The 12,856-nt window shown below is 39.5% G+C and overlaps 1 protein-coding gene across 20 annotated transcripts in view; it reads right to left on the bottom strand.

Moving 5' to 3' along the window:
* GBF1 (golgi brefeldin A resistant guanine nucleotide exchange factor 1) overlaps positions 1-12,856 on the bottom strand; it is a 124,700-nt gene that overhangs the window by 45,814 nt on the left and 66,030 nt on the right. Inside the window, exon 3 of one of the 20 annotated variants that reach the window (XM_027960349.3) lies at positions 7,190-7,419. The exons of the other annotated variants lie outside the window; for them this stretch is intronic. The gene's annotated coding sequence lies outside the window, so the exon portion shown is untranslated. The remainder of the gene's footprint in view (positions 1-7,189; positions 7,420-12,856) is intronic. 20 annotated transcript variants of the gene reach the window in all.

Here is a 12,856-nt window from a genome sequence, read left to right as displayed (position 1 = left end):
GAGAAGTATTCATTTTTCAGGCTAGTATCTCCCTCAAAAGCCAACTCAACCTCTTTTTATGAATAAAAAAATCAAATCTTAACTTTTACTCTAATTAAACATAAGCAATTCCTGAACTTATGCATCTTGGGGTTTTATTAAAAGTCTGATGATCCCAAGAATTAGAAATGATAAATTTATATTTTTTTCCAAGCTGTCTTCAATAAGTTATTTGTAGGTCATGTTCATCAAGTCCCAACTTAAGTCAGAGATGACATAAAAACTACTCTCCTTCTTTCATAGACATCTGGCCTCCAAATGTTCAAGATGATCAAAAAGAAAAGGGTTTTTGGGATTTACATATGTTCTCTAGCTCAAACACCTTGTCAGGACCTGGGTCACCTCTGTCTCTACAGCAAGTCCATCTCTCCTTAGGAAGAGGATAGAAAAGAAGATGTATTTTTTTCAGATTGAAATCTCTTGACAGCATATAGAGCCAAAGCAGGCTACTTCCCAAATATCTCTGCTCCTGAAATCCTCACTTTTATAATCTCCTACTTGTTGAGTAGGACCACCGTGGTCTGCCTGATGTCAGATTTAGCCTTCACTTCCCTGGTGGCTCAGAGGTTAAAGCATCTGCCTGGAATGCTGGAGACCTGTTCAATCCCTGGGTCAGGAGGATCCCCTGGAGAAGGAAACGGCAACCCACTCCAGTATTCTTGCCTGGAGAATCCCATGGAAGGGAGGAGCTTGGTGGGCTCCAGTCCATGGGGTCGCAAAGAGTCGGATGCGACTTCACTTTCACTTTCAGAAGGTAAGATAGGAACGTAAAAGGCAGCGCACACATGGGAAAATACTTTTAATTTACTGTATGACTTTCTTCAATATGATACATAATCCTGATTGGAAGAAGAATGAGCTTCCCACCTTGGACATTAATAACCAGTTAAAATATTATTTACAGTTAAACAGTTATTTAAACTCTTAAATAACCAGTTTAGCTTGCTGCTAGGAGCTGCTATCTATACCACCTACAAGAAGAATCCAATTCCATTGCTCAGGACAACAACCTTTACTGGCCTCAGACATCAGCAACAGCTACATACTAAACTAATTATCATATGTAGATAATTTTTATCTTCCCATTTTGAACTGTGGTGTTGGAGAAGACTCTTGAGAGTCCCTTGGACTGCAAGGAGATCAAACCAGTCAATCCTAAAGGAAATCAGTCCTGAATGTTCATTGGAAGGACTTATGCTGAAGCTCCAATACTTTGGCCACCTGATGCAAAGAACTGACTCATTAGAAAAGACCCTGATGCTGGGAAGGAATGAAGGTGGGAGGAGAAGAGGATGACAGAGGATGAGATGGTTAGATGGCATCACTGACTCGATGGACATGAGTTTGAGCAAGCTCCGGGAATTGGTGATGGACAGGGAAGCCTGGCATGCTCCAGTCCACAGGGCCGCAGAGTCGGACACGACTGAGCAATTGAACTGATCTGAACTGAATAGCCCTGAGGAATAATATTACTGTTCTCATTTTACAGATAAGAAAACCAAGGCTCTAAGAGGTTAAATGACTGGTCCAAAGTCACACAATAAGTGGAAGAGGTAGAATTTAAATCCAGGTCTGTTCTGGGCTATGTTCTTTAACACTGTACTATGCTATTGCTATGGGTTTACTATTAGATATATTAACTGTATAACATGGATGGCAAATAAAAATGTAAAACTTAACTATCCTAGAATTGAAGTTTCTTCTGTACCTTTCTTCTTCCTAACTAGTGACTAACACAGTTACTGATTTTATGACTGCCATACAAATGAAGCTTCAGGTTTGCCCACATTCATTCCTAATCCAAGAGGGAAGAGTGAGGTCCCTTTAACAAGGCTGGCAGGGCTAAATGAGGCCCACAGGGAGCAGCCTCAAACATAGCACAGAGGCCTGAGGACACAGTGATCCATCTGTCTTACTGAGAGCACAAGTTTGATGCGTATCAACTCTAAACACTAGTTCTCTTCCTTCTAGAGGAAATTGGCCCATATTGAAAGGAAAGCAATTAGGTTGTAACATATAGGCAAACCAGAGCTGCTGTGGTCCTTTACTCTGCCTTGCTGTTTTCTGCATTCATTGTATAAGACCAAGACCAAACTTAAGCAGGCAATTTGAAAGCCCAGGAGAAATTAAAAATTTCTGTTGCTATACTTTAAAACAGGACATTCACCCCAGCTTTATGCAGTCATTACACTTGGAGCAACTTTTTCAATCCAAATTCCCTCATAGTCTAGTAAAATATTTCATTGTTCAATGGCAGCAAGAAGAGAAAACAATTACAGGTTTATCAGAGATTACCACTCTGTCAGGTCTCCTCCAGGGGCCCTGAAGGGAAGTAAAAGGAAATACTAAAGAAAACTAAATTCTGAATTGACATTAGCAAAGTCTATAGATGATAGAAAAAGACTGAAGGGTCAATAGCCAAAGCTTTTGGAGAAGAGTAAAATAATCCCTAAAGAGTATCAGTTACAGGACTGGTAAGCAACTCTCCCTGTTCCCTGAGTGTACAGAATCCTACTTCTTCACCTTTCCCCAGCAGCTGGAAATTTTTTTTTTTTTTTAATAGCAGCATATCACAAATTCTTAGTGACAATAAGTCTGAGGAATCTTATTCTGCCTCAGCCACCTTTTGTGTTAATGGGCTCAAGAACTTTATGAATAGGGACATTTCCACTTTACTGATGGGAAAAACAGACACTGAAAATTTAATCAACAAGGGCCATGACAATACTCTAACCACCTGCCATTGCTGCCTGTAAAGACATGACTGTGAGCTAGAGAATGAACAAACAAAGTTTATGGGAGCAGCCGTACTCTGAGAAGTCACACGTTACTTGTTCTGAAAGGTACCCAGAGAACCTTCAAGAGAGCTGAATCTAGAGGAACAATCCTGAAAGGGTTAGGAAACAACCTTTCAGAAAACATGGGACAGAACCTGGGTTCAGCCAACACCTGTTTCTCCAACAATATCTGTCTCTCTCATTTTATTCTAACCTCATACAATACAAAAGCTGCATTATTCTGGTAAAGTTGCATTCCAGCCCAGAGTGCACAGTTCATGTTTTTCACAGCCCACATGCCTCTTTGTGATGGATGGCCACTTTATAATGAAAAACTTTATGCTCAATCAATTTATAAATAATGAGTCTTCCATTACATGGCATTAAAAAAAAACCTCAAATCAGAAAGACTCAGAAATAAACAAGGAATAGGAACAAAAGTGATTGCTGGAAAGATAGGAAGAACTCAAGAGAATGCTCTGTAATTCCTTCATTCCTAAAGAATACACAGTCCTAAGGAGAATTTGGTATCAAAAAAGGTATTAATTTCAAAAATACTGTTGAAACAACTGAACGCCCATATGCAAAAAAAAAAAATTTTTTTCCCCTAAACCTCATGTTACACAAAAATTAACTCAACATAGATCATAGGGGTAAATGAAAAGCATAAATCTGCATAATTTTTAGAAAGAGTACTTCGATAGGACACCAAAAGCAAAATGCCCGAAAGAAAAAAACTGGACTTCAATAAAAACAAAATGTCTATTCTATGAGAGACTGTTAAGAGAATGAGAAAACAAGCTACAGATTGGGAGAAAATATTTAAATAACAGTATAAATTATAATTAAAATTGCAATAAAGGACTTGAATCCAGAATAGACTTGAGTCTTTAAACTCAACAATAAGAAAACAACTCCCATCAAAAAATGGGCAAAAGACTTGGACAGACAGATCACCAAATGGTGTTTGATGTCACTGGCCATTGCCTGACTGACTGAAGTGACTGAAGTCGCTCAGTCATGTCCGACTCTGCGGCCCCATGGACTGTAGCCCACCAGGCTCCTCCATCCATGGAATTTTCCAGGCAAGAGTACTGGAGTGGGTTCCCATTTCCTTCTCCAGGGGATCTTCACTGGCCATTAGGGAAAGGCAAATTTAACCCACTTTGAGATACCACTGCTGACTTACTGACTTAATAAAAGTACTGAAAATATCAAACATTAGAGAGGCTGTGGAGAAATCAGAATCCTCATGCTAGTGGGAATGCAAAATAGTATAGGACTCTGGAAAAACAGTTTGGCAGTTTCTTACAAAACCAAACATACACTTATTCTTTCACCCAGAAATCCTATTCCTGGATATGTATCCCAGAGAGATGAAAACCAATGTTCTTTACACAAAAACCTGTACCCAAATGTTTACAGCGGCTCTATGCGTACTTGTCCCAAAATGGAAAAGCCCAGTGTCATTCACCTAGTGAATGGATAAGCAAATTGTGGTAGAAACATGCAATGGAATACTACTTGGCAGTAAAAAGGGAACAGGCTATTGATTTAGGTAGCAGTTTAGACAAATCAGCCTGAAAAGGTTACATACTGTAGGATTCCATTTATATGAACTCTTTGGTAAAACTGTGGTAAGAGACTAGATCAGTGGTTCACGGGAGTTGGGGTGAGGGGGGGCTGTGATCACATAGGAATAACAGAGGGAGTTTTCTGGGGTGATGAGACTGTTCTGTATTCCAACTGACACAGTGCTTACAGGGATCTATGTGTATGTTAAAACTCATAGATACGTGTACTAAAAAAGTCAATTTTACTATATGATAATTAAAATTAAAAAAAAAATTAAGTACCGAAACAATCTTAACATACAAATCTCAGCCTAGTTCATACCAAGAATGGCATCCATGTGAGGCAGCGGAATATCACGCCCTGCCTTCTAAGACTGAGGTCTGAAGACACTGAGATCAGGTTTAAGGGAATGGCCACCTATGAACACGGACCTGAATTCTGAAAAGCCCTTTCCTCTGTGGAAAGGCTAGACTGGCATGGGGAGCCTATTTCTTCTGTCCCTGGGCTCTTCTAACCAATATTAGAAAAAAATTTGTTATTGGAACTTGTTCTTTCAAAACCTTCAGTTGAAGCAGCCCTGCAGAGACAGATCACACTTCCATCAATTTCAAGCCTACTGAGAAGCTTTGGTACATTAAGTGGGCTTTGGGAGCCCACACTCTAACTTTTTGTTTCTTGCTTTAACCTTTGGCTCCCAAAAATTCATTCCCTAAGACCTAGGTAAGATAGAGGCATTAAAAATACAGAGAAAGAATTTTACCAGGGCATAATTTATTTTCCATAATATTTGATACACAGTATACCAAATCCTAAGTGGCTAAAGGCCCTTGGGAATATTAACATCACTAAGGGAAATGATGATTTCTACTGCATTCAGCTTCAAGGAGAAAAGGTAGGGGCAAAAAGCAAGAGTGGGAAGGGGCTTTCATCTGCCACACAGACTAACTACCCCCTGATCAAGAAGCATCTGGGCCACCAAAGGCCCCTCTCCTACATGATGATGCTCGTTTACCTCCATCAAATGTATCAAGTCACAGCACATACATTATTACCTAGCCATGTCCTGAAAAATCTCTAATCCAGCATCCATTAGATTAAATCTGAATTCTGCTGGCCAAGCCCCAGCCTCTCAGGGGGCTGGCATAAAATAGGGAGGCTGGAGTAGGGTTTCAAACACCTGTTTCAGCTTTTTAAGTGTCCGGTTCAGGCCACTGTGCTCTGGCAGCAGGGACGCTGATGATACGGGTTCTCTTCTCCTGCCAAATCCTCAATTTAAAGAGCCTAGCCCCCCAGGGAGGAAAAGATAGACTGGGGGTTATAGCCACCTTGAAGAAATGTTTCTTTCAAACACATATCTCCCCTATGATCCAGCAATTTCATCCTTAAGTATTTGTCTAAGAGAAACTAAAACATATGTTCATAAATAGACTTGTATAAGAACGTTCATAGCGACCTATTCATGAAAGACAAACACTAGAAACACTCAAAATATCCTTCAATAAGAAAATAAGTTAATTCTCTTATGGTTTACCCATACAACTGCATACTACTCAGTAAAACAGAATGCATCAACCCCCCCAAAAAACTAGTGATATATGCAACAACATGGATGAATTCCAAAAACATCCTAAGTGAAAAGAAGCTAGATACAAAAGAGAATATCTTATGTGATTCCGTTTACAGGAAATTCAAAATGAAAACTAAGGTATGGTAATAGAATATAGAAAGTGGTTTTGTGTATGTGTGTGTGGGTTAACTTAAAGGGGGCATGAGGAAACTGTCCGGGGTAATGAAAATGTTATATATCTTTTTTTAAAGATGGTTAATGAATGTCTATTATCAACTGAACACCTAAGGTCAGTGTACTTCACTGTATGCTAATTGTATTTCAACTTAAAAAAAAAAGAAGAGAGAACTAGGGGTGCTTGGGATCAGCCTCTCCTATTGGGATTATTTAGGAGAATGAAGACATAGAAGAGAAGAAGCAGATTTGCTTCTTAGCTCACCATTCTGGGAGCAGAGGCTCAACAGCGAGCTGAATTGCCACCTCAATGCCCCTTGGGCAACCTTTGGGGAAAGAAGAGATTTTCAAGTTGTAACTGATATACCCTTAGTGAGACCCTATGGTTCCTCAAAGGAGTGTCACTGAAATGTCTTCCAGTGTTTATTTCCCCATTGATAAAAGTATAATCAGGGTTCAATTTAGAAGTTCACAAAGAAAAAGTTAGGCCCTCACTACTTAAAATTCAGGGACTTAGTGGTCTAGTGTTTAAGAGTCTGCACTTCCACTGTAGAGGGCACAGGTTTAATTCCTGGTTGAGGAACTGATATTCCACAGGCTGAGCGGTGTGGCCAAAAAAATAAAAATAAAAAATAAAAAAAATCACAGTCTTAAAAAACATATTATAACCATAGTAACAGACAAGCAAGTCAGAGCTCTAGTTCCAAAGCCGTCACCACTCTGTCATGAGACATTATATAAAGCATGACCTCTAAGCCACAGTTCCTGCTCAATAAAATGGGCCTGAATGACATCTATGCTTCACCTTAGCTCTACCACTGTATTATTTTAATACTCTTATAAGTTCATATGACCTCCAGGATCAGATGGGGAAGGCAAGCCTTGTAATCCTTCTCAGCATTGTTATAGATTCATCCTTTAGTTTAATGAGAGCCACCCCCTCCCCAACCAGAGGGATTCTGCATTTCATGTGAAATGATTTCACTCTTCTAACACACTTACAAAGTTAGATTCAAAGAAAATAGCTTACAGCTTAGGAATATAAGAAGCTGCTTACATGGCAAACCCAAGGTGGTGCAGCATAAAAGAAGAGTGCTGTGCTGAGTCGCTCAGTCGTGTTCAACTCTTTGCGACCCCATGGGCTGTAGCCCGCCAGGCTCCTCTGTCCATGGGGATTCTCCAGGCAAGAATACTGGAGTGGATGGCCATGCCCTCCTCAGGAATCTTCCCAACCCAGGTCTCCCGCCTTTCAGGCAGATTCTTTACTGTCTGAGCCACCAGGGAAGTCTATAAAAGAAGAGTAGGTATCCTCAAAATCCAGTGGGAAGACTGGAGAAGAAAACAAACATGTATTGAGTGCCTATTATGTGCTAGGTATGCACTGTACTAGACTCCTTGCATGTATCATTTTGTTTACTCCTCATGAGAACCCTAGTAACACAAGTTTTTAATCCCCATTTTACAGATGAAAAATGGAAGTTCAAACAGGTCAAGTAACTGTCAAGACCCTGATGCTGGCAAAGACTGAAGGCAGGAGGAGAAGGGAATGACAGCGAGATGGTTGGATGGCATCACTGACTCAATGGACATGAGTTTGAGCAAGCTCTGGAAGATGGTGAAGGACAGGGAAGCTTGGTGTGCTGCAGTTCATGGGATCACAAAGAGTTGGACATGACTGAGTTAATGAACAACAACAAACTTCCAAGACAACCCAATGGTAGAGATGGGATTTGAGCCCAGGTCTATTCAGCTCTAAAAGTTACACTTTTCTCCACAACCATTTGGCAGGAAATAAGTTGGAGATCCTACATCTCCAAAGGGCCCTAGCATTTTTTCCTTCTTGTAAATAACTCATTTCACACATGTCATGTAGCTCTTGGCACTATACAGAAGAAAGGGTTAAACCTACTGCTAGGAAGAGGAAATTCCCTGGAAAATTGAAACACATGCTGCAGCTCTGACTAAATTTCACACCCGTTCTGTTGAGCAACATCCATACTGTGTGAGAAAAGATTCCTTCCCCATCACCCCAGCCCCATTCTTTATTCATTCTATCACCTGCTGCCTTCCTTCAGACTAAGCTGAGAGGGAGGAAGGGAGGAAGACTATACATCTTTGCTTAGTGCACATTTAAGCTAGAGGTTAGTACACCCAGGGTAGGAAGAAGTACGTGTGAAAAGAGAAAAGGAATGACACTTTCTCATTTCTGCTTGGACCAGCATAGGAGGGAGCTCTTATGATAAGCTACAATGAAGAAAGTGGTTAGACTTCTGCTGGGGAGGAGAAGAGGGGAGGCTGTTCTTCCTGGAGAGTAGGCAGAATTCAGAAGAACAAGGCCAATGTACACCTGTCCCCTTGTCTGGAATTTCATGCTCAAGTGAACGCTGTATTTCTGTCCATGAGACTTATGCCTCACCCAGGAGAGCAAATGGGAAGGTGGAAACAACTTTTTTCTCTCTGCCACCCTCTTCATAACAGATTCTAATTCCCAGTCCCAAATAACAATAAGTATAGTTATTTGGTACTGGAAGCTGACTGGATGAAAGAAGCTTGTGGGAATTTAAGAGCCTAGGCTACCTAGTGGCTACTTGGTATAAAAGAAGGAAGAAAAGAAAGGTAAGGAGAGGTAATGCCATTATGATAATCTCCAAAGACAGTCCCATACAACACCACCCCTCACATGGCTTCCTCCCATCAAGAGGTTCCCCTTGAATTTGGTCTGTGACTGTGTTGACAGATATAATGCAGGAGAAGGGACAATCTGAGAGTTCAGTGCCCAGGCACTAAAAAGGCTTTGAAGTGTCTATTTCATTTTGGCAATCTGAACTGCCATGTACAAATTCTAAGCTACTCTATGAGAGGTCATGAGGGAAAGCCCTGGAGACTGAAGCATCATATCAAAAGAAGCCACATGGCACCACACATCTAAGCCACAGTCATAGCTGACTGCAACCTCAAGAAAGACCCTAAGTGAGAGCATCAGAAGAACTGCCCAGCTGAGCCCTAGTCAACCCATGGAATTGTGAGATATAATAAAATGGTTGTGCTTTAAGCCACAAACTTTTAAAGTGGTTTGTTAGGTAGCAACAGGTAACTGAAACAGCTAGCTTTTGTTAAAAATGAAGCTAGTATTCTTTTGTCCTGGGCATATAACATAAACTCTATCACATAAACAAGGAAAATCTACCCAATTTTAGTTAAAAAGAATTTATATTGGGGGGAAATTTCATTCCATTAGCAATTGAAGATTAAAAAAAAATCTAAGAATAAACTTAAGAAATTTATGGTACATAAACGGGGGAAAGAAGAACCTAAAAATTTTACTAGAGTTACAAAAGAAGTCATGAATAAATGTGGAAGCAAAAACACGTTTCTGGACAGGGAGGCAAACATATATTATAAAGATGTAAAGTCTCCCCATATTAACTGACATTTAAAAATCAAAATCCCAATTGGAATTTTTAAAAGAACTTGAGTAAGTGACCCTGTACTTCATGTGAAAGAATAACCAGATAATGATAGCCAGAATATTTTTAAAAATAACTAATAAAAGTTTGTAGTATCATTTTAGAATGAGTTACAAAACTATAACAAATAAGCACGTATAATACTAGCAGAAGAATAGGCAGAATAATATGTAATATATGATAAAAGAAAATTCAATAAATGGTCCTGTAACACATGGTTAATTATTAGGGAGTAAAAGTCACATTCCTGCTTCATTTCACTTGACAAAATAAATTCTATGTGATTAAAAGAAGATAGTAATTAATTCACTCAACAAATATTTATGAGCACCAACTGTGTAGCAGTCACTGGGATGGATAAGAGAAATATATGCAATGCAATGCAATCCTTTCCTATGTAGTAGAAGAGAAAGACATTAGGGCTCATATAAGTGCTAAAAGTGTTCAAGAGTTAAATATAAAAACTGAAACATTAACAGGTGAAATAAAGTGACCTGACATGAAGGAAAAGTAGTTATAAGATTCATCAACATATGCTTAGCAGAAGAAAAGGAAACGGAAGTAGAGCTGAAAAGGCTGAATACCAGGGGCCTTCAGAGGAAAGCACCAGTGAGAAACAAGCTCTGAAATGGAAGCATCAGGTGGAGGGTGAGAAAAAAGAAAATAAAATGGAAGAGGAGGAAATCATTGAAGAACTAACATTAAGATCATCTCCCAATCAAATGATAATGATTTTCCTAGATCAACAGGACCCTCACTAAGAACATAGCACAATGACTAGAAAGAGACATCAAGTGTTTATTTACTTCAAGTGTTTTAGAATACTGAAACAAAGAGAATGCAAAAACACTTCGAGTTCAAACACACAGGACTGAGAGTCAGTGGTATCAGACTACTCAAGAGCAACACTGGAAATGAAGAGACAAAGAAGCAAAGCTACCACATCCTGAAAGAAAATAATTTCCAAACTAGGATTCTATATCCTGTCAAATCTTCACTCAAGAGCAGTGCAGAATACAAATAGTTTCAGATATACAGTCTAAAAGAATTTACATACCAAATGTCTTTTTCTAGGAGCCTTTGGAGGATTTTTAACCCAAATTGAGAGAGTAAAACAAAAAGGAAATGGACATGGAATCCAGGAAAAAGGAGTCCCGAGAAAAGTGAAGGGAAGTTTCAGGATGACAGCTGTACCTCATGCCTAGAGAGCAATCGATGCAGAATGGAAGAAGAGGCTAGCAGGCACTGATAAAGATTCTCCAAGAAGAGAGAAAAATGGAGTAGAAGATAAAAATGGAAGAGACAAGAATGGAGTGTTTGATCATGTGGGAAAACAATATTCAGAGTTAAAAACTGTATTGTAGAGCTTGAGAAGAAATAGTAATACTAACATAGAAAATTAAGCATATTTTTCAAAAGGGAGTAACATCTGACTTGTAGTAAATAATACTTAAGATCTTAATAAGGTAAAGACTGAATATTGATTTAGCCAACTGGAGAGAGAACTATTATATATTGGGAGGATGGAGGGAAGGAAAATAAGTGTCAAGCAGCACTGCAGAAGTGCTATATTTCTATATCTAGGAGTAGGAAGTCAACAGATAGTGGTTCAAATGTTTAAAATCTATTTTTTTTTTTAAAAAGTTGTGCTGTTCAGTCATGTCTGACTCTCTGCAACCCCAGGGACTACAGCACACCAGGCTTCCCTGTCCTTCACTATCTCCCTATCTTTAAGTTTGCTCAAATTCATGTCCATCGAGTTGGTGATGCTACCTACCCATCTTATCCTCTGCTGCCCTCTTTTCCTTTCCCCTTCAATCTTTCTCAGCACCAGGACCCTTCCAATTACTCACCTCTTTGCATCAGGTGGCCAAAGTACTGAAGCTTCAGCATCAGACCCTCCAATGAATATTCAGGGCTGACTAAATTCATTTAGTATTGACTGGTTTGATCTCCTTGCAGTCCAAGGGACTCTAAAGAATCTTCTCTAGCACCAAAGTTTGAAAGCATCAATTCTTCAGTGCTTAGCCTTCTTTATGGTCCAATTCTCACATCCATATAAGAATACTGGAAAAACCACAGCTTTGACTATATTGACCTTTGATGGCAAAATGATGTCTCTGCTTTTTAGTATGTTGTCTAGGATAGCCCAGTTGGTAAAGAATCCGCCTACAACACAGAAGACCCCAGTTCAATTCCTGGGTCAGGAAGATCTGCTGGTGAAGGGATAGGCTACCCACTCCAAGGTGGCAAAGAGTCGGACACGACTGAACAACTTTCACTTTTATGCTGTCTAGGTTTGTCAACAGCTTTCCTTCCAAGGAGCAACTGTCTTAATTTTACAGCTGCAGTCACCATCCACAGTGATTCTGGAGCCCAAGAAAATAAAATCTGTCACTGCTTCCATTTTTTTCCCTTCTATTTGCCATGAAGTGATGGGACCAGATGCCATGATCTCAATTTCTGAATGTTGAATTGTAAGCCAGCTTTCTCACTCTTCTCTTTCAACCCCATCAAGGGGCTCTTTAGTTCTACTTCTTTCTGCCATTAGAGTGGTATCACCTGCATATCTGAAGTTGCTGATAATTCTCCCAGCAATTTTGATTCCAGCTTGTGATTTATTCAGCCCAGCACTTCGCATGATGTACTCTGCATGTAATTTAAATAAACAGGATGACAATATACAGCCTTGTCATACTCCTTTCCCAATTTTGAACCAGTTGTTGTTCCACATAAGATTTTAACTGTTATTTTTAGATCCATGTACAGGTTTCTCAGACAGATAAGGTGGTCAGGTATTCCCATCTCTTTAAGAGTTTTCCATAGTTTGTTGTGATCCACACTGTCAAAGGCTTCAGGATAATCAATGAAGGAGAATTATATGTTTTCTGGAATTCCCTTGCTTTCTCTTTTTCTGGATTCTCTTGCTTTTTCTAAGCAGATCATGTCCCACCTTAAACTATACTCAGGAAAAGAACAAAGAGCCTCTCAAAAGTATGATCTAAACACAGAGGTAACTGACAAGAGACTACTGTCCTCACTTGGATATGAATTAGTATGTCACACTGAAATCAAGTGGATAAAAGGAAGAGCAAAAAAACTGAGTACAAGCAATAAAGAGAATTACCACTGCTCACCTTGCAATAAAAGTAGGAAGCACCATTACTACCATGATGTATTAAGATTCTTATTCTGGGTCAGTTTTTATCCATTGGTTCAGGGTACACAGATCTTCGGGGCTTCTCACATGACCGAGT

This window comes from Ovis aries, chromosome 22 (genome assembly GCF_016772045.2).
Source record: "Ovis aries strain OAR_USU_Benz2616 breed Rambouillet chromosome 22, ARS-UI_Ramb_v3.0, whole genome shotgun sequence".
NCBI classification, from domain to species: domain Eukaryota; kingdom Metazoa; phylum Chordata; class Mammalia; order Artiodactyla; family Bovidae; genus Ovis; species Ovis aries.
Note: the sequence above shows the minus strand (reverse complement) of the source record. Positions and strands in the feature narration are given on the sequence as shown.